The following is a 26,533-nucleotide window of genomic DNA, read 5'->3' as shown; positions in this document are numbered from 1 at the left end:
AATGCAGCCGCACACAGCAGGGCTGCCTTCTCTTCTCCCGAGGAGGCTCGCTTCCCACATGCTGTAAACTAGTCTTCCAGGTGGGGCCCCCTGCGCCTCGCACAGGTCTTGGCACAGGAGCTGCTTTCCTGAGCTGGGGCTGTGGACGGGAGCCCAGACACGCATGGGCAGGCCCAAACCACCTGCACACGTCTCTGCTGGGGAGGAGAACACTAGGGAAATGACGTCTGTCAGGCACCTTCTGGGCGCTCACCGAGTCAGCCTCCGCGTGTGTGGGGCTGCAGACCCCAGCCAGGGGCCCTGTGAGCCTTGTGCTCTCCGTGCTGTGCTGAGTCTGGGCGGTCAAGCAACCGTAAGAATAGACATCCAGTTGCCCTCACTTTGCCTCTACTAGAGCCCTCAAGCTGGAGCGCTTGGCAGTGTGCAACCCACCGGCAACTAAGCCCTCCACAAGAACGCCTGGGGACTAGTTGCAGAGGCAAGGCAGGAGTGGAGCTGAGGCCAGGAAGGCGCCAGTAGCATCTCCCAGTCTCGCGCAGCCCGCTCCTTTCTGGACTGGAAGCCTAGCCGCGAGGCAAGTCTGGGCAAGGCTCGCCCAGGGCAGAGCAGCCTCACGCCAGCGACTCTGCCAGATCAGAGCTGGAGCTCTGCCGTACTGGAGGCGCACTCGGCTCCGCCCAAGCAGTGATTGCAGCCCCACGCATCTGGGCTACCTCCTCTTCTCCCAAGGAGGCTCGCTTTCCTCATGCTCTGCACTAGGCTTCCAGGCGGGGGCGCCCCGCGCCTCCTACAGGTCTTGGCTGAGGAGCTGCTTCCCTGAGCTGGGGCTGTGGACGGGAGCCCAGACACTCAGGGGCAGGCCCCAACCACATGCACACGTCTCTGCTGGGGAGGAGAGCACTAGGGAAATGACGTCTGTCAGGCACCTTCTGGGCGCTCACCGAGTCAAGCTCCGCGTGTATGGGGCTGCAGACCACAGCCAGAGGCCCTGTGAGCCTTGTGCTCTCCGTGCAGTGCTGAGTCTGGGCGGTCAAGCAACCGTAAGAATAGACTTTCAGTTGCCCTCACTTTGCCTCTACTAGAGCCCTCAAGCTGGAGCGCTTGGCAGTGGGCAACCCACCGGCAACTAAGCCCTCCACAAGAACGCCTGGGGACTAGGTGCAAAGGCAAGGCAGGAGTGGAGCTGAGGCCAGGAAGGCGCCAGTAGCATCTCCCAGTCTCGCGCAGCCCGCTCCTTTCTAGACTGGAAACATAGCCGCGAGGCAAGTCTCGGCAAGGCTCGCCCAGGTCAGAGCAGCCTCACGCCAGCAACTCTGCCAGATCGGGCCTCTGAGCAGAGCTGGAGCTCTGCCGTACTGGAGGCGCACTCGGCTCCGCCAAAGCAGTGAATGCAGCCGCACACAGCAGGGCTGCCTTCTCTTCTCCCGAGGAGGCTCGCTTCCCACATGCTGTAAACTAGGCTTCCAGGCGGGGCCCCCTGCGCCTCCCTCAGGTCTTGGCTCAGGAGCTGCTTTCCTGAGCTGGGGCTGTGGACGGGAGCCCAGACACGCAGGGGCAGGCCCCAACCACCTGCACACGTCTCTGCTGGGGAGGAGAGCACTAGGGAAATGACGTCTGTCAGGCACCTTCTGGACGCTCACCGAGTCAGCCTCCGCGTGTGTGGGGCTGCAGACCCCAGCCAGGGGCCCTGTGAGCCTTGTGCTCTCCGTGCTGTGCTGAGTCTGGGCGGTCAAGCAACCGCTGGAGGAGCCCTGCAGTTGCCCTCCCATTGCCTCTAATAGAGCCCTCACTGCTGGAGCGCTTGGCAGTGTGCAACCCAACGGCAACTAAGCCCTCCACAAGAACGCCTGGGGACTAGTTGCAGAGGCAAGGCAGCAGTGGAGCTGAGGCCAGGAAGGCGCCAGTAGCATCTCCCAGTCTCGCGCAGCCCGCTCCTTTCTGGACTGGAAGCCTAGCCGCGAGGCAAGTCTGGGCAAGGCTCGCCCAGGGCAGAGCAGCCTCACGCCAGAGACTCTGCCAGATCGGGCCTCTGAGCAGAGCTGGAGCTCTGCCGTACTGGAGGCGCACTCGGCTCCGTCCAAGCAGTGATTGCAGCCCCACGCATCTGGGCTGCCTCATCTTCTCCCAAGGTGGCTCGCTTCGCTCATGCTGTGCACTAGGCTTCCAGGCGGGGGCGCCCCGCGCCTCCTACAGGTCTTGGCTGAGGAGCTGCTTCCCTGAGCTGGGGCTGTGGACGGGAGCCCAGACACGCAGGGGCAGGCCCCAACCACCTGCACACGTCTCTGCTGGGGAGGAGAGTACTAGGGAAATGACGTCTGTCAGGTACTTTCTGGGCGCTCACCGAGTCAGCCTCCGAGTGTGTGGGGCTGCAGACCCCAGCCAGGGGCCCTGTGAGCCTTGTGCTCTCCGTGCTGTGCTGAGTCTGGGCGGTCAAGCAACCGTAAGAATAGACTTTCAGTTGCCCTCAATTTGCCTCTACTAGAGCCCTCAAGCTGGAGCGCTTGGCAGTGTGCAATCCACCGGCAACTAAGCCCTCCACAAGAACGCCTGGGGACTAGGTGCAAAGGCAAGGCAGGAGTGGAGCTGAGGCCAGGAAGGCGCCAGTAGCATCTCCCAGTCTCGCGCAGCCCGCTCCTTTCTGGACTGGAAGCCTAGCCGCGAGGCAAGTCTGGGCAAGGCTCGCCCAGGGCAGAGCAGCCTCACGCCAGCACTCTGCCAGATCGGGCCTCTGAGCAGAGCTGGAGCTCTGCCGTACTGGAGGCGCACTCGGCTCCGCCCAGGCAGTGATTGCGTCCCCACGCATCTGGGCTGCCTCCTCTTCTCCCAAGGAGGCTCGCTTCACTCATGCTGTGCACTAGGCTTCCAGGCGGGGGCGCCCCGCGCCTCCTACAGGTCTTGGTTGAGGAGCTGCTTCCCTGAGCTGGGGCTGTGGACGGGAGCCCAGACACGCAGGGGCAGGCTCCAACCACCTGCACACGTCTCTGCTGGGGAGGAGAGCACTAGGGAAATGACGTCTGTCAGGCACCTTCTGGGCGCTCACCCAGTCAGCCTCCGCGTGTGTGGTGCTGCAGACCCCAGCCAGGGGCCCTGTGAGCCTTGTGCTCTCCGTGCTGTGCTGAGTCAGGGCGGTCAAGCAACCGTAAGAATAGACTTCCAGTTGCCCTCACTTTGCCTCTACTAGAGCCCTCAAGCTGGAGCGCTTGGCAGTGTGCAACCCACCGGGAACTAAGCCCTAAACAAGAACGCCTGAGGACTAGGTGCAAAGGCAAGGCAGGAGTGGAGCTGAGGCCAGGAAGGCGAAAGTAGCATCTCCCAGTCTCGCGCAGCCTGCTCCTTCCTGGACTGGAAGCCTAGCCGCGAGGCAAGTCTGGGCAAGGCTCGCACAGGACAGAGCAGCCTCACGCCAGCGACTCTGCCAGATCGGGCCTCTGAGCAGAGCTGGAGCTCTGCCGTACTGGAGGCGCACTCGGCTCCGCCAAAGCAGTGAATGCAGCCGCACACAGCATTGTTGCCTTCTCTTCTCCCGAGGAGGCTCACTTCCCGCATGCTGTGCACTAGGCTTCCAGGCGGGGGCGCCCCGCACCTCCTACAGGTCTTGGCTGAGGAGCTGCTTCCCTGAGCTGGGGCTGTGGACGGGAGCCCAAACACGTAGGGGCAGGCCCCAACCACCTGCACACGTCTCTGCTGGGGAGGAGAGCACTAGGGAAATGACGTCTGTCAGGCACCTTCTGGGCGCTCACCGAGTCAGCCTCCGCGTGTGTGGGGCTGCAAACCCCAGCCAGGGGCCCTGTGAGCCTTGTGCTCTCCGTGCTGTGCTGAGTCTGGGCGGTCAAGCAACCGTAAGAATAGACTTTCAGTTGCCCTCACTTTGCCTCTACTAGAGCCCTCAAGCTGGAGCGCTTGGCAGTGTGCAACCCACCGGCAACTAAGCCCTCCACAAGAACGCCTGGGGACTAGGTGCAAAGGCAAGGCAGGAGTGGAGCTGAGGCCAGGAAGGCGCCAGTAGCATCTCCCAGTCTCGCGCAGCCCGCTCCTTTCTGGACTGGAAACCTAGCCGCGAGGCAAGTCTGGGCAAGGCTCGCCCAGGTCAGAGCAGCCTCACGCCAGCAACTCTGCCAGATCGGGCCTCTGAGCAGAGCTGGAGCTCTGCCGTACTGGAGGCGCACTCGGCTCCGCCAAAGCAGTGAATGCAGCCGCACACAGCAGGGCTGCCTTCTCTTCTCCCGAGGAGGCTCGCTTCCCACATGCTGTAAACTAGGCTTCCAGGCGGGGCCCCCTGCGCCTCCCACAGGTCTTGGCTCAGGAGCTGCTTTCCTGAGCTGGGGCTGTGGACGGGAGCCCAGACACGCATGGGCAGGCCCAAACCACCTGCACACGTCTCTGCTGGGGAGGAGAGCACTAGGGAAATGACGTCTGTCAGGCACCTTCTGGGCGCTCACCGAGTCAGCCTCAGCGTGTATGGGGCTGCCGACCACAGCCAGAGGCCCTGTGAGCCTTGTGCTCTCCGTGCTGTGCTGAGTCTGGGCGGTCAAGCAACCGTAGGAATAGACTTTCAGTTGCCCTCACTTTGCCTCTACTAGAGCCCTCAAGCTGGAGCGCTTGGCAGTTTGCAACCCACCGGGAACTAAGCCCTCCAGAAGAACGCCTGAGGAGTAGGTGCAAAGGCCAGGCAGGAGTGGAGCTGAGGCCAGGAAGGCGCCAGTAGCATCTCCCAGTCTCCCGCAGGCTGCGCCTTCCTGGACTGGAAGCCTAGCCGCGAGGCAAGTCTGGGCAAGGCTCGCCCAGGACAGAGCAGCCTCACGCCAGCGACTCTGCCAGATCGGGCCTCTGAGCAGAGCTGGAGCTCTGCCGTACTGGAGGCGCACTAAGCTCCGCCAAAGCAGTGAATGCAGCCGCACACAGCAGGGCTGCCTTCTCTTCTCCCGAGGAGGCTCGCTTCCCGCATGCTGTAAACTAGGCTTCCAGGCGGGGCCCCCTGCGCCTCCCACAGGTCTTGGCTCAGGAGCTGCTTCCCTGAGCTGGGGCTGTGGACGGGAGCCCAGACACACAGGGGCAGGCCCCAACAACCTGCACACGTCTCTGCTGGGGAGGAGAGCACTAGGGAAATGACGTCTGTCAGGCACCTTCTGGGCGCTCACCAAGTCAGCCTCTGCGTGTGTGGGGCTGCAGACCCCAGCCAGGGGCCCTGTGAGCCTTGTGCTCTCCGTGCTGTGCTGAGTCTGGGCGGTCAAGCAACCGTAAGAATAGACTTCCAGTTGCCCTCACTTTGCCTCTACTAGAGCCCTCAAGCTGGAGCGCTTGGCAGTGTGCAACCCACCAGCAACTAAGCCCTCCACAAGAATGCCTGGGGACTAGTTGCAGAGGCAAGGCAGGAGTGGAGCTGAGGCCAGGAAGGCGCCACTAGCATCTCCCAGTCTAGCGCAGCCCGCTCCTTTCTGGACTGGAAGCCTAGCCGCGAGGCAAGTCTGGGCAAGGCTCGCCCAGGGCAGAGCAGCCTCACGCCAGCGACTCTGCCAGATCGGGCCTCTGAGCAGAGCTGGATCTCTGCCGTACTTGAGGCGCACTTGGCTCCGCCCAAGCAGTGATTGCAGCCCCACGCATCTGGGCTACCTCCTCTTCTCCCAAGGAGGCTCGCTTCCCTCATGCTCTGCACTAGGCTTCAAGGCGGGGGTGCCCCGCTCCTCCTACAGGTCTTGGCTGAGGAGCTGCTTCCCTGAGCTGGGGCTGTGGACGGGAGCCCAGACACGCAGGGGCAGGCCCCAACCACCTGCACACGTCTCTGCTGGGGAGGAGAGCACTAGGGAAATGACGTCTGTCAGGCACCTTCTGGGCGCTCACCGAGTCAGCCTCAGGGTGTATGGGGCTGCCGACCACAGCCAGAGGCCCTGTGAGCCTTGTGCTCTCCGTGGTGTGCTGAGTCTGGGCGTTCAAGCAACCGTAAGAATAGACTTTCAGTTGCCCTCACTTTGCCTCTACTAGAGCCCTCAAGCTGGAGCGCTTGGCAGTGTGCAACCCACCGGCAACTAAGCCCTGCACAAGAACGCCTGGGGACTAGGTGCAAAGGCAAGGCAGGAGTGGAGCTGAGGCCAGGAAGGCGCCAGTAGCATCTCCCAGTCTCGCGCAGCCCGCTCCTTTCTGGACTGGAAGCCTAGCCGCGAGGCAAGTCTGGGCAAGGCTCGCCTAGGGCAGAGCAGCCTCACGCCAGCAACTCTGCCAGATCGGGCCTCTGAGCAGAGCTGGAGCTCTGCCGTACTGGAGGCGCACTCGGCTCCGCCAAAGCAGTGAATGCAGCCGCACACAGCAGGGCTGCCTTCTCTTCTCCCGAGGAGACTCGCTTCCCACATGCTGTAAACTAGTCTTCCAGGCGGGGCCCCCTGCGCCTCCCACAGGTCTTGGCTCAGGAGCTGCTTTCCTGAGCTGGGGCTGTGGATGGGAGCCCAGACACGCATGGGCAGGCCCAAACCACCTGCACACGTCTCTGCCGGGGAGGAGAGCACTAGGGAAATGACGTCTGTCAGGCACCTTCTGGGCGCTCACCGAGTCAGCCTCCGCGTGTGTGGGGCTGCAGACCCCAGCCAGGGGCCCTGTGAGCCTTGTGCTCTCCGTGCTGTGCTGAGTCTGGGCGGTCAAGCAACCGCTGGAGGAGCCCTGCAGTTGCCCTCCCATTGCCTCTAATAGAGCCCTCACTGCTGGAGCGCTTGGCAGTGTGCAACCCACCGGCAACTAAGCCCTCCACAAGAACGCCTGAGGACTAGGTGCAAAGGCAAGGCAGGAGTGGAGCTGAGGCCAGGAAAGCGCCACTAGCATCTCCCAGTCTCGCGCAGCCCGCTCCTTCCTGGACTGGAAGCCTAGCCGGGAGGCAAGTCTGGGCAAGGCTCGCCCAGGGCAGAGCAGCCTCACGCCAGCAACTCTGCCAGATCGGGCCTCTGAGCAGAGCTGGAGCTCTGCCGTACTGGAGGCGCACTCGGCTCCGCCAAAGCAGTGAATCCAGCCGCACACAGCAGGGCTGCCTTCTCTTCTCCCTAGGAGGCTCGCTTCCCACATGCTGTAAACTAGGCTTCCAGGCGGGGCCCCCTGCGCCTCCCACAGGTCTTGGCTCAGGAGCTGCTTCCCTGAGCTGGGGCTGTGGACGGGAGCCCAGACACACAGGGGCAGGCCCCAACCACCTGCACACGTCTCTGCTGGGGAGGAGAGCACTAGGGAAATGACGTCTGTCAGGCACCTTCTGGGCGCTCACTAAGTCAGCCTCTGCGTGTGTGGGGCTGCAGACCCCAGCCAGGGGCCCTGTGAGCCTTGTGCTCTCCGTGCTGTGCTGAGTCTGGGCGGTCAAGCAATCGTAAGAATAGAGTTCCAGTTGCCCTCACTTTGCCTCTACTAGAGCCCTCAAGCTGGAGCGCTTGGCAGTGTGCAACCCACCGGCAACTAAGCCCTCCACAAGAACGCCTGGGGACTAGTTGCAGAGGCAAGGCAGGCGTGGAGCTGAGGCCAGGAAGGCGCCAGTAGCATCTCCCAGTCTCGCGCAGCTTGCTCTTTCTGGACTGGAAGCCTAGCCGCGAGGCAAGTCTGGGCAAGGCTCGCCCAGGGCAGAGCAGCCTCACGACAGCACTCTGCCAGATCGGGCCTCTGAGCAGAGCTGGAGCTCTGCCGTACTGGAGGCGCACTCGGCTCCGCCCAAGCAGTGATTGCAGCCCCACGCATCTGGGCTGCCTCGTCTTCTCCCAAGGAGGCTCGCTTCCCTCATGCTGTGCACTAGGCTTCCAGGCGGGGGCGCCCCGCGCCTCCTACAGGTCTTGGCTGAGGAGCTGCTTCCCTGAGCTGGGGCTGTGGAGGTGAGCCCAGACACGCAGGGGCAGGCTCCAACCACCTGCACACGTCTCTGCTGGGGAGGAGAGCACTAGGGAAATGACGTCTGTCAGGCACCTTCTGGGCGCTCACCGAGTCAGCCTCCGCGTGTGTGGGGCGGCAGACCGCAGGCAGGGGCCCTGTGTGCCTTGTGCTCTCCGTGCTGTGCTGAGTCTGGGCGGTTAAGCAACCGCTGGAGGAGCCCTGCAGTTGCCCTCCCATTGCCTCTAATAGAGCCCTCACTGCTGGAGCGCTTGGCAGTGTGCAACCCAACGGCAACTAAGCCCTCCACAAGAACGCCTGGGGACTAGTTGCAGAGGCAAGGCAGGAGTGGAGCTGAGGCCAGGAAGGCGCCAGTAGCATCTCCCAGTCTCGCGCCGCCCGCTCCTTTCTGGACTGGAAGCCTAGCCACGAGGCAAGTCTGGGCAAGGCTCGCCCAGGGCAGAGCAGCCTCACGCCAGCGACTCTGCCAGATCGGGCCTCTGAGCAGAGCTGGAGCTCTGCCGTACTGGAGGCGCACTCGGCTCCGCCCAAGCAGTGATTGCAGCCGCACGCATCTGGGCTACCTCCTCTTCTCCCAAGGAGGCTGGCTTCCCTCATGCTCTGCACTAGGCTTCCAGGCGGGGGCGCCCCGCGCCTCCTACAGGTCTTGGCTGAGGAGCTGCTTCCCTGAGCTGGGGCTGTGGACGGGAGCCCAGACACGCAGGGGCAGGCCCCAACCACCTACACACGTCTCTGCTGGGGAGGAGAGCACTAGGGAAATGATGTCTGTCAGGCACCTTCTGGGCGCTCACCGAGTCATCCTCAGCGTGTATGGGGCTGCAGACCACAGCCAGAGGCCCTGTGAGCCTTGTGCTCTCCGTGCTGTGCTGAGTCTGGGCGGTCAAGCAACCGTAAGAATAGACTTTCAGTTGCCCTCACTTTGCCTCTACTAAAGCCCTCAAGCTGGAGCGCTTGGCAGTGTGCAACCCACCGGCAACTAAGCCCTCCACAAGAACGCCTGGGGACTAGGTGCAAAGGCAAGGCAGGAGTGGAGCTGAGGCCAGGAAGGCGCCAGTAGCATCTCCCAGTCTCGCGCAGCCCGCTCCTTTCTGGACTGGAAGCCTAGCCGCGAGGCAAGTCTGGGCAAGGCTCGCCCAGGGCAGAGCAGCCTCACGCCAGCAACTCTGCCAGATCGGGCCTCTGAGCAGAGCTGGAGCTCTGCCGTACTGGAGGCGCACTCGGCTCCGCCAAAGCAGTGAATGCAGCCGCACACAGCAGGGCTGCCTTCTCTTCTCCCGAGGAGGCTCGCTTCCCACATGCTGTAAACTAGTCTTCCAGGCGGGGCCCCCTGCGCCTCCCACAGGTCTTGGCTCAGGAGCTGCTTTCCTGAGCTGGGGCTGTGGACGGGAGCCCAGACACGCATGGGCAGGCCCAAACCACCTGCACACGTCTCTGCTGGGGAGGAGAGCACTAGGGAAATGACGTCTGTCAGGTACCTTCTGGGCGCTCACCGAGTCAGCCTCCGCGTGTGTGGGGCTGCAGACCCCATCCAGGGGCCCTGTGAGCCTTGTGCTCTCCGTGCTGTGCTGAGTCTGGGCGGTCAAGCAACCGTAAGAATAGACTTCCAGTTGCCCTCACTTTGCCTCTACTAGAGCCCTCAAGCTGGAGCGCTTGGCAGTGTGCAACCCACCGGCAACTAAGCCCTCCACAAGAACGCCTGGGGACTAGGTGCAAAGGCAATGCAGGAGTGGAGCTGAGGCCAGGAAGGCGCCAGTAGCATCTCCCAGTCTCGCGCAGCCCGCTCCTTTCAGGACTGGAAGCCTAGCCGCGAGGCAAGTCTGGGCAAGGCTCGCCCAGGGCAGAGCAGCCTCACGCCAGCACTCTGCCAGATCGGGCCTCTGAGCAGAGCTGGAGCTCTGCCGTACTGGAGGCGCACTCGGCTCCGCCCAGGCAGTGATTGCAGCCCCACGCATCTGGGCTGCCTCCTCTTCTCCCAAGGAGGCTCGCTTCCCTCATGCTGTGCACTAGGCTTCCAGGCGGGGGCGCCCCGCGCCTCCTACAGGTCTTGGCTGACGAGCTGCTTCCCTGAGCTGGGGCTGTGGACGGGAGCCCAGACACGCAGGGGCAGGCTCCAACCACCTGCACAGGTCTCTGCTGGGGAGGAGAGCACTAGGGAAATGACGTCTGTCAGGCACCTTCTGGGCGCTCACCGAGTCAGCCTCCGCGTGTGTGGGGCTGCAGACCCCAGCCAGGGGCCCTGTGAGCCTTGTGCTCTCCGTGCTGTGCTGAGTCTGGGCGGTCAAGCAACCGTAAGAATAGACTTCCAGTTGCCCTCACTTTGCCTCTACTAGAGCCCTCAAGCTGGAGCGCTTGGCAGTGTGCAACCCACCGGGAACTAAGCCCTCCACAAGAACGCCTGAGGACTAGGTGCAAAGGCAAGGCAGGAGTGGAGCTGAGGCCAGGAAGGCGCCAGTAGCATCTCCCAGTCTCGCGCAGCCCGCTCCTTTCTGGACTGGAAACCTAGCTGCGAGGCAAGTCTGGGCAAGGCTCGCCCAGGGCAGAGCAGCCTCACGCCAGCAACTCTGCCAGATCGGGCCTCTGAGCAGAGCTGGAGCTCTGCCGTACTGGAGGCGCACTCGGCTCCGCCAAAGCAGTCAATGCAGCCGCACACAGCAGGGCTGCCTTCTCTTCTCCCGAGGAGGCTCGCTTCCCACATGCTGTAAACTAGGCTTCCAGGCGAGGCCCCCTGCGCCTCCCACAGGTCTAGGCTCAGGAGCTGCTTCCCTGAGCTGGGGCTGTGGACCGGAGCCCAGACACTCAGGGGCAGGCCCAAACCACCTGCACACGTCTCTGCTGGGGAGGAGAGCACTAGGGAAATGACGTCTGTCAGGCACCTTCTGGGCGCTCACCAAGTCAGCCTCCGCGTGTGTGGGGCTGCAGACCCCAGCCAGGGGCCCTGTGAGCCTTGTGCTCTCCGTGCTGTGCTGAGTCTGGGCGATCAAGCAACCGCTGGAGGAGCCCTGCAGTTGCCCTCCCATTGCCTCTAATAGAGCCCTCACTGCTGGAGCCTTGGCAGTGTGCAACCCAACGGCAACTAAGCCCTCCACAAGAACGCCTGGGGACTAGTTGCAGAGGCAAGGCAGGAGTGGAGCTGAGGCCAGGAAGGCGCCAGTAGCATCTCCCAGTCTCGCGCAGCCCGCTCCGTTCTGGACTGGAAGCCTAGCCGCGAGGCAAGTCTGAGCAAGGCTCGCCCAGGGCAGAGCAGCCTCACGCCAGCGACTCTGCCAGATCGGGCCTCTGAGCAGAGCTGGAGCTCTGCCGTACTGGAGGCGCACTCGGCTCCGCCCAAGCAGTGATTGCAGCCCCACGCATCTGGGCTACCTCCTCTTCTCCCAAGGAGGCTGGCTTCCCTCATGCTCTGCACTAGGATTCCAGGCGGGGGCGCCCCGCACCTCCTACAGGTCTTGGCTGAGGAGCTGCTTCCTTGAGCTGGGCCTGTGGACGGGAGCCCAGACACGCAGGGGCAGGCCCCAACCACCTGCACACGTCTCTGCTGGGGAGGAGAGCACTAGGGAAATGACGTCTGTCAGGCACCTTCTGGGCGCTCACCGAGTCAGCCTCAGCATGTATGGGGCTGCAGACCACTGCCAGAGGCCCTGTGAGCCTTGTGCTCTCCGTGCTGTGCTGAGTCTGGGCGGTCAAGCAACCGTAAGAATAGACTTTCAGTTGCCCTCACTTTGCCTCTACTAGAGCCCTCAAGCTGGAGCGCTTGGCAGTGTGCAACCCACCGGCAACTAAGCCCTCCACAAGAACGCCTGGGGACTAGGTGCAAAGGCAAGGCAGGAGTGGAGCTGAGGCCAGGAAGGCGCCAGTAGCATCTCCCAGTCTCGCGCAGCCCGCTCCTTTCTGGACTGGAAGCCTAGCCGCGAGGCAAGTCTGGGCAAGGCTCGCCCAGGTCAGAGCAGCCTCACGCCAGCAACTCTGCCAGATCGGGCCTCTGAGCAGAGCTGGAGCTCTGCCGTACTGGAAGCGCACTCGGCTCCGCCAAAGCAGTGAATGCAGCCGCACACAGCAGGGCTGCCTTCTCTTCTCCCGAGGAGGCTCGCTTCCCACATGCTGTAAACTAGTCTTCCAGGCGGGGCCCCCTGCGCCTCCCACAGGTCTTGGCTCAGGAGCTGCTTTCCTGAGCTGGGGCTGTGGACGGGAGCCCAGACACGCATGGGCAGGCCCAAACCACCTGCACACGTCTCTGCTGGGGAGGAGAGCACTAGGGAAATGACGTCTGTCAGGCACCTTCTGGGCGCTCACCGAGTCAGCCTCCGCGTATGTGGGGCTGCAGACCCCAGCCAGGGGCCCTGTGAGCCTTGTGCTCTCCGTGCTGTGCTGAGTCTGGGCGGTCAAGCAACCGTAAGAATAGACTTCCAGTTGCCCTCACTTTGCCTCTACTAGAGCCCTCAAGCTGGAGCGCTTGGCAGTGTGAAACCCACCGGCAACTAAGCCCTCCACAAGAACGCCTGGGGACTAGGTGCAAAGGCAATGCAGGAGTGGAGCTGAGGCCAGGAAGGCGCCAGTAGCATCTCCCAGTCTCGCGCAGCCCGCTCCTTTCAGGACTGGAAGCCTAGCCGCGAGGCAAGTCTGGGCAAGGCTCGCCCAGGGCAGAGCAGCCTCACGCCAGCACTCTGCCAGATCGGGCCTCTGAGCAGAGCTGGAGCTCTGCCGTACTGGAGGCGCACTCGGCTCCGCCCAGGCAGTGATTGCAGCCCCACGCATCTGGGCTGCCTCCTCTTCTCCCAAGGAGGCTCGCTTCCCTCATGCTGTGCACTAGGCTTCCAGGCGGGGGCGCCCCGCGCCTCCTACAGGTCTTGGCTGACGAGCTGCTTCCCTGAGCTGGGGCTGTGGACGGGAGCCCAGACACGCAGGGGCAGGCTCCAACCACCTGCACAGGTCTCTGCTGGGGAGGAGAGCACTAGGGAAATGACGTCTGTCAGGCACCTTCTGGGCGCTCACCGAGTCAGCCTCCGCGTGTGTGGGGCTGCAGACCCCTGCCAGGGGCCCTGTGAGCCTTGTGCTCTCCGTGCTGTGCTGAGTCTGGGCGGTCAAGCAACCGTAAGAATAGACTTCCAGTTGCCCTCACTTTGCCTCTACTAGAGCCCTCAAGCTGGAGCGCTTGGCAGTGTGCAACCCACCGGGAACTAAGCCCTCCACAAGAACGCCTGAGGACTAGGTGCAAAGGCAAGGCAGGAGTGGAGCTGAGGCCAGGAAGGCGCCAGTAGCATCTCCCAGTCTCGCGCAGCCCGCTCCTTTCTGGACTGGAAACCTAGCTGCGAGGCAAGTCTGGGCAAGGCTCGCCCAGGGCAGAGCAGCCTCACGCCAGCAACTCTGCCAGATCGGGCCTCTGAGCAGAGCTGGAGCTCTGCCGTACTGGAGGCGCACTCGGCTCCGCCAAAGCAGTCAATGCAGCCGCACACAGCAGGGCTGCCTTCTCTTCTCCCGAGGAGGCTCGCTTCCCACATGCTGTAAACTAGGCTTCCAGGCGAGGCCCCCTGCGCCTCCCACAGGTCTAGGCTCAGGAGCTGCTTCCCTGAGCTGGGGCTGTGGACCGGAGCCCAGACACTCAGGGGCAGGCCCAAACCACCTGCACACGTCTCTGCTGGGGAGGAGAGCACTAGGGAAATGACGTCTGTCAGGCACCTTCTGGGCGCTCACCAAGTCAGCCTCCGCGTGTGTGGGGCTGCAGACCCCAGCCAGGGGCCCTGTGAGCCTTGTGCTCTCCGTGCTGTGCTGAGTCTGGGCGATCAAGCAACCGCTGGAGGAGCCCTGCAGTTGCCCTCCCATTGCCTCTAATAGAGCCCTCACTGCTGGAGCCTTGGCAGTGTGCAACCCAACGGCAACTAAGCCCTCCACAAGAACGCCTGGGGACTAGTTGCAGAGGCAAGGCAGGAGTGGAGCTGAGGCCAGGAAGGCGCCAGTAGCATCTCCCAGTCTCGCGCAGCCCGCTCCGTTCTGGACTGGAAGCCTAGCCGCGAGGCAAGTCTGAGCAAGGCTCGCCCAGGGCAGAGCAGCCTCACGCCAGCGACTCTGCCAGATCGGGCCTCTGAGCAGAGCTGGAGCTCTGCCGTACTGGAGGCGCACTCGGCTCCGCCCAAGCAGTGATTGCAGCCCCACGCATCTGGGCTACCTCCTCTTCTCCCAAGGAGGCTGGCTTCCCTCATGCTCTGCACTAGGATTCCAGGCGGGGGCGCCCCGCACCTCCTACAGGTCTTGGCTGAGGAGCTGCTTCCTTGAGCTGGGCCTGTGGACGGGAGCCCAGACACGCAGGGGCAGGCCCCAACCACCTGCACACGTCTCTGCTGGGGAGGAGAGCACTAGGGAAATGACGTCTGTCAGGCACCTTCTGGGCGCTCACCGAGTCAGCCTCAGCATGTATGGGGTTGCAGATCACTGCCAGAGGCCCTGTGAGCCTTGTGCTCTCCGTGCTGTGCTGAGTCTGGGCGGTCAAGCAACCGTAAGAATAGACTTTCAGTTGCCCTCACTTTGCCTCTACTAGAGCCCTCAAGCTGGAGCGCTTGGCAGTGTGCAACCCACCGGCAACTAAGCCCTCCACAAGAACGCCTGGGGACTAGGTGCAAAGGCAAGGCAGGAGTGGAGCTGAGGCCAGGAAGGCGCCAGTAGCATCTCCCAGTCTCGCGCAGCCCGCTCCTTTCTGGACTGGAAGCCTAGCCGCGAGGCAAGTCTGGGCAAGGCTCGCCCAGGTCAGAGCAGCCTCACGCCAGCAACTCTGCCAGATCGGGCCTCTGAGCAGAGCTGGAGCTCTGCCGTACTGGAAGCGCACTCGGCTCCGCCAAAGCAGTGAATGCAGCCGCACACAGCAGGGCTGCCTTCTCTTCTCCCGAGGAGGCTCGCTTCCCACATGCTGTAAACTAGTCTTCCAGGCGGGGCCCCCTGCGCCTCCCACAGGTCTTGGCTCAGGAGCTACTTTCCTGAGCTGGGGCTGTGGACGGGAGCCCAGACACGCATGGGCAGGCCCAAACCACCTGCACACGTCTCTGCTGGGGAGGAGAGCACTAGGGAAATGACGTCTGTCAGGCACCTTCTGGGCGCTCACCGAGTCAGCCTCCGCGTATGTGGGGCTGCAGACCCCAGCCAGGGGCCCTGTGAGCCTTGTGCTCTCCGTGCTGTGCTGAGTCTGGGCGGTCAAGCAACCGTAAGAATAGACTTCCAGTTGCCCTCACTTTGCCTCTACTAGAGCCCTCACTGCTGGAGCGCTTGGCAGTGTGCCACCCACCGGCAACTAAGCCCTCCACAAGAACGCCTGAGGACTAGGTGCAAAGGCAAGGCAGGAGTGGAGCTGAGGCCAGGAAGGCGCCAGTAGCATCTCCCAGTCTCGCGCAGGCTGCTCCTTCCTGGACTGGAAGCCTAGCGGCGAGGCAAGTCTGGGCAAGGCTCGCCCAGGGCAGAGCAGCCTCACGCCAGCAACTCTGCCAGATCGGGCCTCTGAGCAGAGCTGGAGCTCTGCCGTACTGGAGGCGCACTCGGCTCCGCCCAAGCAGTGATTGCAGCCCCACGCATCTGGGCTGCCTCCTCTTCTCCTAAGGAGGCTCGCTTCCCTCATGCTGTGCACTAGGCTTCCAGGCGGGGGCGCCCCGCGCCTCCTACAAGTCTTGGCTGAGGAGCTGCTTCCCTGAGCTGGGGCTGTGGACGGGAGCCCAGACACGCAGGGGTAGGCTCCAACCACCTGCACACGTCTCTGCTGGGGAGGAGAGCACTAGGGAAATGACGTCTGTCAGGCACCTTCTGGGCGCTCACCGAGTCAGCCTCCGCGTGTGTGGGGCGGCAGATCCCAGCCAGGGGACCTGTGAGCCTTGTGCTCTCCGTGCTGTGCTGAGTCTGGGCGGTCAAGCAACCGTAAGAATAGACTTCCAGTTGCCCTCACTTTGCCTCAACTAGAGCCCTCAAGCTGGAGCGCTTGGCAGTGTGCAACCCACCGGCAACTAAGCCCTCCACAAGAACGCCTGGGGACTAGTTGCAGAGGCAAGGCAGGAGTGGAGCTGAGGCCAGGAAGGCGCCAGTAGCATCTCCCAGTCTCGCGCAGCCCGCTCTTTCTGGACTGGAAGCCTAGCCGCTAGGCAAGTCTGGGCAAGGCTCGCCCAGGGCAGAGCAGCCTCACGCCAGCACTCTGCCAGATCGGGCCTCTGAGCAGAGCTGGAGCTCTGCCGTACTGGAGGCTCACTCGGCTCCGCCAAAGCAGTGAATGCAGCCGCACACAGCAGGGCTGCCTTCTCTTCTCCCGAGGAGGCTCGCTTCCCACATGCTGTAAACTAGGCTTCCAGGCGGGGCCCCCTGCGCCTCCCACAGGTCTAGGCTCAGGAGCTGCTTCCCTGAGCTGTGGCTGTGAACCGGAGCCCAGACACGCAGGTGCAGGCCCAAACCACCGACACAGGTCTCTGCTGGGGAGGAGAGCACTAGGGAAATGACGTCTGTCAGGCACCTTCTGGGCGCTCACCGAGTCAGCCTCCGCGTGTGTGGGGCTGCAGACCCCAGCCAGGGGCCCTGTGAGCCTTGTGCTCTCCGTGCTGTGCTGAGTCTGGGGGTCAAGCAACCGCTGGAGGAGCCCTGCAGTTGCCCTCCCATTGCCTCTAATAGAGCCCTCACTGCTGGAGCGCTTGGCAGTGTGCAACCCACCGGTAACTAAGCCATCCACAAGAACGCCTGAGGACTAGGTGCAAAGGCAAGGCAGGAGTGGAGCTGAGGCCAGGAAGGCGCCAGTAGCATCTCCCAGTCTCGCGCAGGCTGCTCCTTCCTGGACTGGAAGCCTAGCCGCGAGGCAAGTCTGGGCAAGGCTCGCCCAGGACAGAGCAGCCTCACGCCAGCGACTCTGCCAGATCGGGCCTCTGAGCAGAGCTGGAGCTCTGCCGTACTGGAGGCGCACTCGGCTCCGCCAAAGCAGTGAATGCAGCCGCACACATCAGGGCTGCCTTCTCTTCTCCCGAGGAGGCTCACTTCCCGCATGCTGAAAACTAGGCTTCCAGGCGGAGCCCCCTGCGCCTCCTACAGGTCTTGGCTCAGGAGCTGCTTCCCTGAGCTGGGGCTGTGGACGGGAGCCCAGACATGCAGGGGCAGGCCCCAACCACCTGCACACGTCTCTGCTGGGGAGGAGAGCACTAGGGAAATGACGTCTGTCAGGCACCTTCTGGGCGCTCACCGAGTCAGCCTCCGCGTATGTGGGGCTGCAAACCCCAGCGAGGGGCCCTGTGAGCCTTGTGCTCTCCGTGCTGTGCTGAGTCTGGGCGGTCAAGCAACCGTAAGAATAGACTTCCAGTTGCCCTCACTTTGCCTCTACTAGAGCCCTCAAGCTGGAGCGCTTGGCAGTGTGCAACCCACCGGCAACTAAGCCCTCCACAAGAACGCCTGGGGACTAGGTGCAAAGGCAACGCAGGAGTGGAGCTGAGGCCAGGAAGGCGCCAGTAGCATCTCCCAGTCTCGCGCAGCCCGCTCCTTTCTGGACTGGAAGCCTAGCCGCGAGGCAAGTCTGGGCAAGGCTCGCCCAGGGCAGAGCAGCCTCACGCCAGCACTCTGCCAGATCGGGCCTCTGAGCAGAGCTGGAGCTCTGCCGTACTGGAGGCGCACTCGGCTCCGCCCAGGCAGTGATTGCAGCCCCACGCATCTGGGCTGCCTCCTCTTCTCCCAAGGAGGCTCGCTTCCCTCATGCTGTGCACTAGGCTTCCAGGCGGGGGCGCCCCGCGCCTCCTACAGGTCTTGGCTGAGGAGCTGCTTCCCTGAGCTGGGGCTGTGGTCGGGAGCGCAGACACGCAGGGGCAGGCTCCAACCACCTGCACACGTCTCTGCTGGGGAGGAGAGCACTAGGGAAATGACGTCTGTCAGGCACCTTCTGGGTGCTCACCGAGTCATCCTCAGCGTGTATGGGGCTGCAGACCACAGCCAGAGGCCCTGTGAGCCTTGTGCTCTCCGTGCTGTGCTGAGTCTGGGCGGTCAAGCAACCGTAAGAATAGACTTTCAGTTGCCCTCACTTTGCCTCTACTAGAGCCCTCAAGCTGGAGCGCTTGGCAGTGTGCAACCCACCGGCAACTAAGCCCTCCACAAGAACGCCTGGGGACTAGGTGCAAAGGCAAAGCAGGAGTGGAGCTGAGGCCAGGAAGGCGCCAGTAGCATCTCCCAGTCTCGCGCAGCCCGCTCCTTTCTGGACTGGAAGCCTAGCCGCGAGGCAAGTCTGGGCAAGGCTCGCAGAGGTCAGAGCAGCCTCACGCCAGCAACTCTGCCAGATCGGGCCTCTGAGCAGAGCTGGAGCTCTGCCGTACTGGAAGCGCACTCGGCTCCGCCAAAGCAGTGAATGCAGCCGCACACAGCAGGGCTGCCTTCTCTTCTCCCGAGGAGGCTCGCTTCCCACATGCTGTAAACTAGTCTTCCAGGCGGGGCCCCCTGCGCCTCCCACAGGTCTTGGCTCAGAAGCTGCTTTCCTGAGCTGGGGCTGTGGACGGGAGCCCAGACACGCATGGGCAGGCCCAAACCACCTGCACACGTCTCTGCTGGGGAGGAGAGCACTAGGGAAATGACGTCTGTCAGGCACCTTCTGGGCGCTCACCGAGTCAGCCTCCTCGTGTGTGGGGCTGCAGACCCCAGCCAGGGGCCCTGTGAGCCTTGTGCTCTCCGTGCTGTGCTGAGTCTGGGCGGTCAAGCAACCGCTGGAGGAGCCCTGCAGTTGCCCTCCCATTGCCTCTAATAGAGCCCTCACTGCTGGAGCGCTTGGCAGTGTGCAACCCACCGGCAACTAAGCCCTCCATAAGAACGCCTGAGGATTAGGTGCAAAGGCAAGGAAGGAGTGGAGCTGAGGCCAGGAAGGCGCCAGTAGCATCTCCCAGTCTCGCGCAGGCTGCTCCTTCCTGGACTGGAAGCCTAGCCGCGAGGCAAGTCTGGGCAAGGCTCGCCCAGGGCAGAGCAGCCTCACGCCAGCAACTCTGCCAGATCGGGCCTCTGAGCAGAGCTGGAGCTCTGCCGTACTGGAGGCGCACTCGGCTCCGCCAAAGCAGTGAATCCAGCCGCACACAGCAGGGCTGCCTTCTCTTCTCCCTAGGAGGCTCGCTTCCCACATGCTTGTAAACTAGGCTTCCAGGCGGGACCCCCTGCGCCTCCCACAGGTCTTGGCTCAGGAGCTGCTTCTCTGAGCTGGGGCTGTGGACGCGAGCCCAGACACGCAGGGGCAGGCCCAAACCACCTGCACACGTCTCTGCTGGGGAGGAGAGCACTAGGGAAATGACGTCTGTCAGATACCTTCTGGGCGCTCACCGAGTCAGCCTCCGCATGTGTGGGGCTGCAGACCCCAGCCAGGGGCCCTGTGAGCCTTGTGCTCTCCGTGCTGTGCTGAGTCTGGGCGGTCAAGCAACCGTAAGAATAGACTTCCAGTTGCCCTCACTTTGCCTCTACTAGAGCCCTCAAGCTGGAGCGCTTGGCAGTGTGCAACCCACCGGCAACTAAGCCCTCCACAAGAACGCCTGGGGACTAGGTGCAAAGGCAAGGCAGGAGTGGAGCTGAGGCCAGGAAGGCGCCAGTAGCATCTCCCAGTCTCGCGCAGCCCGCTCCTTTCTGGACTGGAAGCCTAGCCGCGAGGCAAGTCTGGGCAAGGCTCGCCCAGGGCAGAGTAGCCTCACGCCAGCACTCTGCCAGATCGGGCCTCTGAGCAGAGCTGGAGCTCTGCCGTACTGGAGGCGCACTCGGCTCCGCCCAGGCAGTGATTGCAGCCCCACGCATCTGGGCTGCCTCCTCTTCTCCCAAGGAGGCTCGCTTCCCTCATGCTGTGCACTAGGCTTCCAGGCGGGGGCGCCCCGCGCCTCCTACAGGTCTTGGCTGAGGAGCTGCTTCCCTGAGCTGGGGCTGTGGACGGGAGCCCAGACACGCAGGGGCAGGCTCCAACCACCTGCACACGTCTCTGCTGGGGAGGAGAGCACTAGGGAAATGACGTCTGTCAGGCACCTTCTGGGCGCTCACCGAGTCAGCCTCCACGTGTGTGGGGCTGCAGACCCCAGCCAGGGGCCCTGTGAGCCTTGTGCTCTCCGTGCTGTGCTGAGTCTGGGCGGTCAAGCAACCGTAAGAATAGACTTCCAGTTGCCCTCACTTTGCCTCTACTAGAGCCCTCAAGCTGGAGCGCTTGGCAGTGTGCAACCCACCGGCAACTAAGCCCTCCACAAGAACGCCTGGGGACTAGTTGCAGAGGCAAGGCAGGAGTGGAGCTGAGGCCAGGAAGGCGCCAGTAGCATCTCCCAGTCTCGCGCAGCCCGCTCTTTCTGGACTGGAAGCCTAGCCGCGAGGCAAGTCTGGGCAAGGCTCGCCCAGGGCAGAGCAGCCTCACGCCAGCACTCTGCCAGATCGGGCCTGTGAGCAGTGCTGGAGCTCTGCCGTACTGGAGGCGCACTCGGCTCCGCCAAAGCAGTGAATGCAGCCGCACACAGCAGGGCTGCCTTCTCTTCTCCCGAGGAGGCTCGCTTCCCACATGCTGTAAACTAGGCTTCCAGGCGGGGCCCCCTGCGCCTCCCACAGGTCTAGGCTCAGGAGCTGCTTCCCTGAGCTGGGGCTGTGAACCGGAGCCCAGACACTCAGGGGCAGGCCCAAACCACCTGCACAGGTCTCTGCTGGGTAGGAGAGCACTAGGGAAATGACATCTGTCAGGCACCTTCTGGGCGCTCACCGAGTCAGCCTCCGCGTGTATGGGGCTGCAGACCCCAGCCAGGGGCCCTGTGAGCCTTGTGCTCTCCGTGCTGTGCTGAGTCTGGGCGGTCAAGCAACCGCTGGAGGAGCCCTGCAGTTGCCCTCCCATTGCCTCTAATAGAGCCCTCACTGCTGGAGCGCTTGGCAGTGTGCAACCCACCGGCAACTAAGCCCTCCACAAGAACGCCTGAGGACTAGGTGCAAAGGCAAGGCAGGAGTGGAGCTGAGGACAGGAAGGCGCCAGTAGCATCTCCCAGTCTCGCGCAGGCTGCTCCTTCCTGGACTGGAAGCCTAGCCGCGAGGCAAGTCTGGGCAAGGCTCGCCCAGGGCAGAGCAGCCTCACGCCAGCAACTCTGCCAGATCGGGCCTCTGAGCAGAGCTGGAGCTCTGCCGTACTGGAGGCGCACTCGGCTCCGCCAAAGCAGTGAATGCAGCCGCACACAGCAGGGCTGCCTTCTCTTCTCCCGAGGAGGATCGCTTCCCACATGCTGTAAACTAGTCTTCCAGGCGGGGCCCCCTGCGCCTCCCACAGGTCTTGGCTCAGGAGCTGCTTTCCTGAGCTGGGGCTGTGGACGGGAGCCCAGACACGCATGGGCAGGCCCAAACCACCTGCACACGTCTCTTCTGGGGAGGAGAGCTCTAGGGAAATGACGTCTGTCAGGCACCTTCTGGGCGCTCACCGAGTCAGCCTCCGCGTGTGTGGGGCTGCAGACCCCAGCCAGGGTCCCTGTGAGCCTTGTGCTCTCCGTGCTGTGCTGAGTCTGGGCGGTCAAGCAACCGCTGGAGGAGCCCTGCAGTTGCCCTCCCATTGCCTCTAATAGAGCCCTCACTGCTGGAGCGCTTGGCAGTGTGCAACCCGCCGGCAACTAAGCCCTCCACAAGAACGCCTGAGGACTAGGTGCAAAGGCAAGGCAGGAGTGGAGCTGAGGCCAGGAAGGCGCCAGTAGCATCTCCCAGTCTCGCGCAGGCTGCTCCTTCCTGGACTGGAAGCCTAGCCGCGAGGCAAGTCTGGGCAAGGCTCGCCCAGGGCAGAGCAGCCTCATGCCAGCGACTCTGCCAGATCGGGCCTCTGAGCAGAGCTGGAGCTCTGCCGTACTGGAGGCGCACTCGGCTCCGCCCAAGCAGTGATTGCAGCCCCACGCATCTGGGCTACCTCCTCTTCTCCCAAGGAGGCTGGTTTCCCTCATGCTCTGCACTAGGATTCCAGGCGGGGGCGCCCCGCACCTCCTACAGGTCTTGGCTGAGGAGCTGCTTCCTTGAGCTGGGGCTGTGGACGGGAGCCCAGACACGCAGGGGCAGGCCCCAACCACCTGCACACGTCTCTGCTGGGGAGGAGAGCACTAGGGAAATGACGTCTGTCAGGCACCTTCTGGGTGCTCACCGAGTCAGCCTCAGCGTGTATGGGGCTGCAGACCATAGCCAGAGGCCCTGTGAGCCTTGTGCTCTCCGTGCTGTGCTGAGTCTGGGCGGTCAAGCAACCGTAAGAATAGACTTTCAGTTGCCCTCACTTTGCCTCTACTAGAGCCCTCAAGCTGGAGCGCTTGGCAGTGTGCAACCCACCGGCAACTAAGCCCTCCACAAGAACGCCTGGGGACTAGAGCAAAGGCAAGGCAGGAGTGGAGCTGAGGCCAGGAAGGCGCCAGTAGCATCTCCCACTCTCGCGCAGCCCGCTCCTTTCTGGACTGGAAGCCTAGCCGCGAGGCAAGTCTGGGCAAGGCTCGCCCAGGTCAGAGCAGCCTCACGCCAGCAACTCTGCCAGATCGGGCCTCTGAGCAGAGCTGGAGCTCTGCCGTACTGGAAGCGCACTCGGCTCCGCCAAAGCAGTGAATGCAGCCGCACACAGCAGGGCTGCCTTCTCTTCTCCCGAGGAGGCTCGCTTCCCACATGCTGTAAACTAGTCTTCCAGGCGGGGCCCCCTGCACCTCCCACAGGTCTTGGCTCAGAAGCTGCTTTCCTGAGCTGGGGCTGTGGACGGGAGCCCAGACACGCATGGGCAGGCCCAAACCACCTGCACACGTCTCTGCTGGGGAGGAGAGCACTAGGGAAATGACGTCTGTCAGGCACCTTCTGGGCGCTCACCGAGTCAGCCTCCGCGTGTGTGGGGCTGCAGACCCCAGCCAGGGGCCCTGTGAGCCTTGTGCTCTCCGTGCTGTGCTGAGTCTGGGCGGTCAAGCAACCGCTGGAGGAGCCCTGCAGTTGCCCTCCCATTGCCTCTAATAGAGCCCTCACTGCTGGAGCGCTTGGCAGTGTGCAACCCACCGGCAACTAAGCCCTCCACAAGAACGCCTGAGGACTAGGTGCAAAGGCAAGGCAGGAGTGGAGCTGAGGCCAGGAAGGCGCCAGTAGCATCTCCCAGTCTCGCGCAGGTTGCTCCTTCCTGGACTGGAAGCCTAGCCGCGAGGCAAGTCTGGGCAAGGCTCGCCCATGGCAGAGCAGCCTCACGCCAGCAACTCTGCCAGATCGGGCCTCTGAGCAGAGCTGGAGCTCTGCCGTACTGGAGGCGCACTCGGCTCCGCCAAAGCAGTGAATCCAGCCGCACACAGCAGGGCTGCCTTCTCTTCTCCCTAGGAGGCTCGCTTCCCACATGCTGTAAACTAGGCTTCCAGGCGGGGCCCCCTGCGCCTCCCACAGGTCTTGGCTCAGGAGCTGCTTCCCTGAGCTGGGGCTGTGGACGCGAGCCCAGACACGCAGGGGCAGGCCCAAACCACCTGCACACGTCTCTGCTGGGGAGGAGAGCACTAGGGAAATGACGTCTGTCAGATAACTTCTGGGCGCTCACCGAGTCAGCCTCCGCGTGTGTGGGGCTGCAGACCCCAGCCAGGGGCCCTGTGAGCCTTGTGCTCTCCGTGCTGTGCTGAGTCTGGGCGGTCAAGCAACCGTAAGAATAGACTTCCAGTTGCCCTCACTTTGCCTCTACTAGAGCCCTCAAGCTGGAGCGCTTGGCAGTGTGCAACCCACCGGCAACTAAGCCCTCTACAAGAACGCCTGGGGACTAGGTGCAAAGGCAAGGCAGTAGTGGAGCTGAGGCCAGGAAGGCGCCAGTAGCATCTCCCCGTCTCGCGCAGCCCGCTCCTTTCTGGACTGGAAGCCTAGCCGCGAGGCAAGTCTGGGCAAGGCTCGCCCAGGGCAGAGCAGCCTCACGCCAGCACTCTGCCAGATCGGGCCTCTGAGCAGAGCTGGAGCTCTGCCGTACTGGAGGCGCACTCGGCTCCGCCCAAGCAGTGATTGCAGCCCCACGCATCTGGGCTGCCTCCTCTTCTCCTAAGGAGGCTCGCTTCCCTCATGCTGTGCACTAGGCTTCCAGGCGGGGGCGCCCCGCGCCTCCTACAAGTCTTGGCTGAGGAGCTGCTTCCCTGAGCTGGGGCTGTGGACGGGAGCCCAGACACGCAGGGGCAGGCTCCAACCACCTGCACACGTCTCTGCTGGGGAGGAGAGCACTAGGGAAATGACGTCTGTCAGGCACCTTCTGGGCGCTCACCGAGTCAGCCTCCGCGTGTGTGTGGCGGCAGATCCCAGCCAGGGGACCTGTGAGCCTTGTGCTCTCCGTGCTGTGCTGAGTCTGGGCGGTCAAGCAACCGCTGGAGGAGCCCTGCAGTTGCCCTCCCATTGCCTCTAATAGAGCCCTCACTGCTGGAGCGCTTGGCAGTGTGCAACCCACCGGTAACTAAGCCATCCACAAGAATGCCTGAGGACTAGGTGCAAAGGCAAGGCAGGAGTGGAGCTGAGGCCAGGAAGGCGCCAGTAGCATCTCCCAGTCTCGCGCAGGCTGCTCCTTCCTGGACTGGAAGCCTAGCCGCGAGGCAAGTCTGGGCAAGGCTCGCCCAGGACAGAGCAGCCTCACGCCAGCGACTCTGCCAGATCGGGCCTCTGAGCAGAGCTGGAGCTCTGCCGTACTGGAGGCGTACTCGGCTCCGTCAAAGCAGTGAATGCAGCCGCACACAGCAGGGCTGCCTTCTCTTCTCCCGAGGAGGCTCACTTCCCGCATGCTGTAAACTAGGCTTCCAGGCGGAGCCCCCTGCGCCTCCCACAGGTCTTGGCTCAGGAGCTGCTTCCCTGAGCTGGGGCTGTGGACGGGAGCCCAGACACGCAGGGGCAGGCCCCAACCACCTGCACATGTCTCTGCTGGGGAGGAGAGCACTAGGGAAATGACGTCTGTCAGGCACCTTCTGGGCGCTCACCGAGTCAGCCTCCGCGTGTGTGGGGCTGCAAACCCCAGCCAGGGGCCCTGTGAGCCTTGTGCTCTCCGTGCTGTGCTGAGTCTGGGCGATCAAGCAACCGCTGGAGGAGCCCTGCAGTTGCCCTCCCATTGCCTCTAATAGAGCCCTCACTGCTGGAGCGCTTGGCAGTGTGCAACCCACCGGCAACTAAGCCCTCCACAAGAACGCCTGGGGACTAGTTGCAGAGGCAAGGCAGGAGTGGAGCTGAGGCCAGGAAGGCGCCAGTAGCATCTCCCAGTCTCGCGCAGCCCGCTCCTTTCTGGACTGGAAGCCTAGCCGCGAGGCAAGTCTGGGCAAGGCTCGCCCAGGGCAGAGCAGCCTCACGCCTGCGACTCTGCCAGATCGGACCTCTGAGCAGAGCTGGAGCTCTGCCGTACTGGAGGCGCACTCGGCTCCGCCCAAGCAGTGATTGCAGCCCCACGCATCTGGGCTACCTCCTCTTCTCCCAAGGAGGCTGGCTTCCCTCATGCTCTGCACTAGGCTTCCAGGCGGGGGCGCCCCGCGCCTCCTACAGGTCTTCGCTGAGGAGCTGCTTCCCTGAGCTGGGGCTGTGGACGGGAGCCCAGACACGCAGGGGCAGGCCCCAACCACCTGCACACGTCTCTGCTGGGGAGGAGAGCACTAGGGAAATGACGTCTGTCAGGCACCTTCTGGGCGCTCACCGAGTCAGCCTCAGCGTGTATGGGGCTGCAGACCACAGCCAGAGGCCCTGTGAGCCTTGTGCTCTCCGTGCTGTGCTGAGTCTGGGCGGTCAAGCAACCGTAAGAATAGACTTTCAGTTGCCCTCACTTTGCCTCTACTAGAGCCCTCAAGCTGGAGCGCTTGGCAGTGTGCAACCCACCGGCAACTAAGCCCTCCACAAGAACGCCTGGGGACTAGGTGCAAAGGCAAGGCAGGAGTGGAGCTGAGGCCAGGAAGGCGCCAGTAGCATCTCCCAGTCTCGCGCAGCCCGCTCCTTTCTGGACTGGAAACCCAGCTGCGAGGCAAGTCTGGGCAAGGCTCGCCCAGGGCAGAGCAGCCTCACGCCAGCAACTCTGCCAGATCGGGCCTCTGAGCAGAGCTGGAGCTCTGCCGTACTGGAGGCGCACTCGGCTCCGCCAAAGCATTCAATGCAGCCGCACACAGCAGGGCTGCCTTCTCTTCTCCCGAGGAGGCTCGCTTCCCACATGCTGTAAACTAGGCTTCCAGGCGGGGCCCCCTGCGCCTCCCACAGGTCTAGGCTCAGGAGCTGCTTCCCTGAGCTGGGGCTGTGGACCGGAGCCCAGACACGCAGGGGCAGGCCCAAACCACCTGCACACGTCTCTGCTGGGGAGGAGAGCACTAGGGAAATGACGTCTGTCAGGCACCTTCTGGGCGCTCACCGAGTCAGCCTCCGCGTGTGTGGGGCTGCAGACCCCAGCCAGGGGCCCTGTGAGCCTTGTGCTCTCCGTGCTGTGCTGAGTCTGGGCGATCAAGCAACCGCTGGAGGAGCCCTGCAGTTGCCCTCCCATTGCCTCTAATAGAGCCCTCACTGCTGGAGCCTTGGCAGTGTGCAACCCAACGGCAACTAAGCCCTCCACAAGAACGGCTGGGGACTAGTTGCAGAGGCAAGGCAGGAGTGGAGCTGAGGCCAGGAAGGCGCCAGTAGCATCTCCCAGTCTCGCGCAGCCCGCTCCTTTCTGGACTGGAAGCCTAGCCGCGAGGCAAGTCTGAGCAAGGCTCGCCCAGGGCAGAGCAGCCTCACGCCAGCGACTCTGCCAGATCGGGCCTCTGAGCAGAGCTGGAGCTCTGCCGTA

Source organism: Capricornis sumatraensis, chromosome 2 (assembly GCF_032405125.1).
Source record: "Capricornis sumatraensis isolate serow.1 chromosome 2, serow.2, whole genome shotgun sequence".
NCBI classification, from domain to species: Eukaryota; Metazoa; Chordata; class Mammalia; order Artiodactyla; family Bovidae; genus Capricornis; species Capricornis sumatraensis.
Note: the sequence above shows the minus strand (reverse complement) of the source record.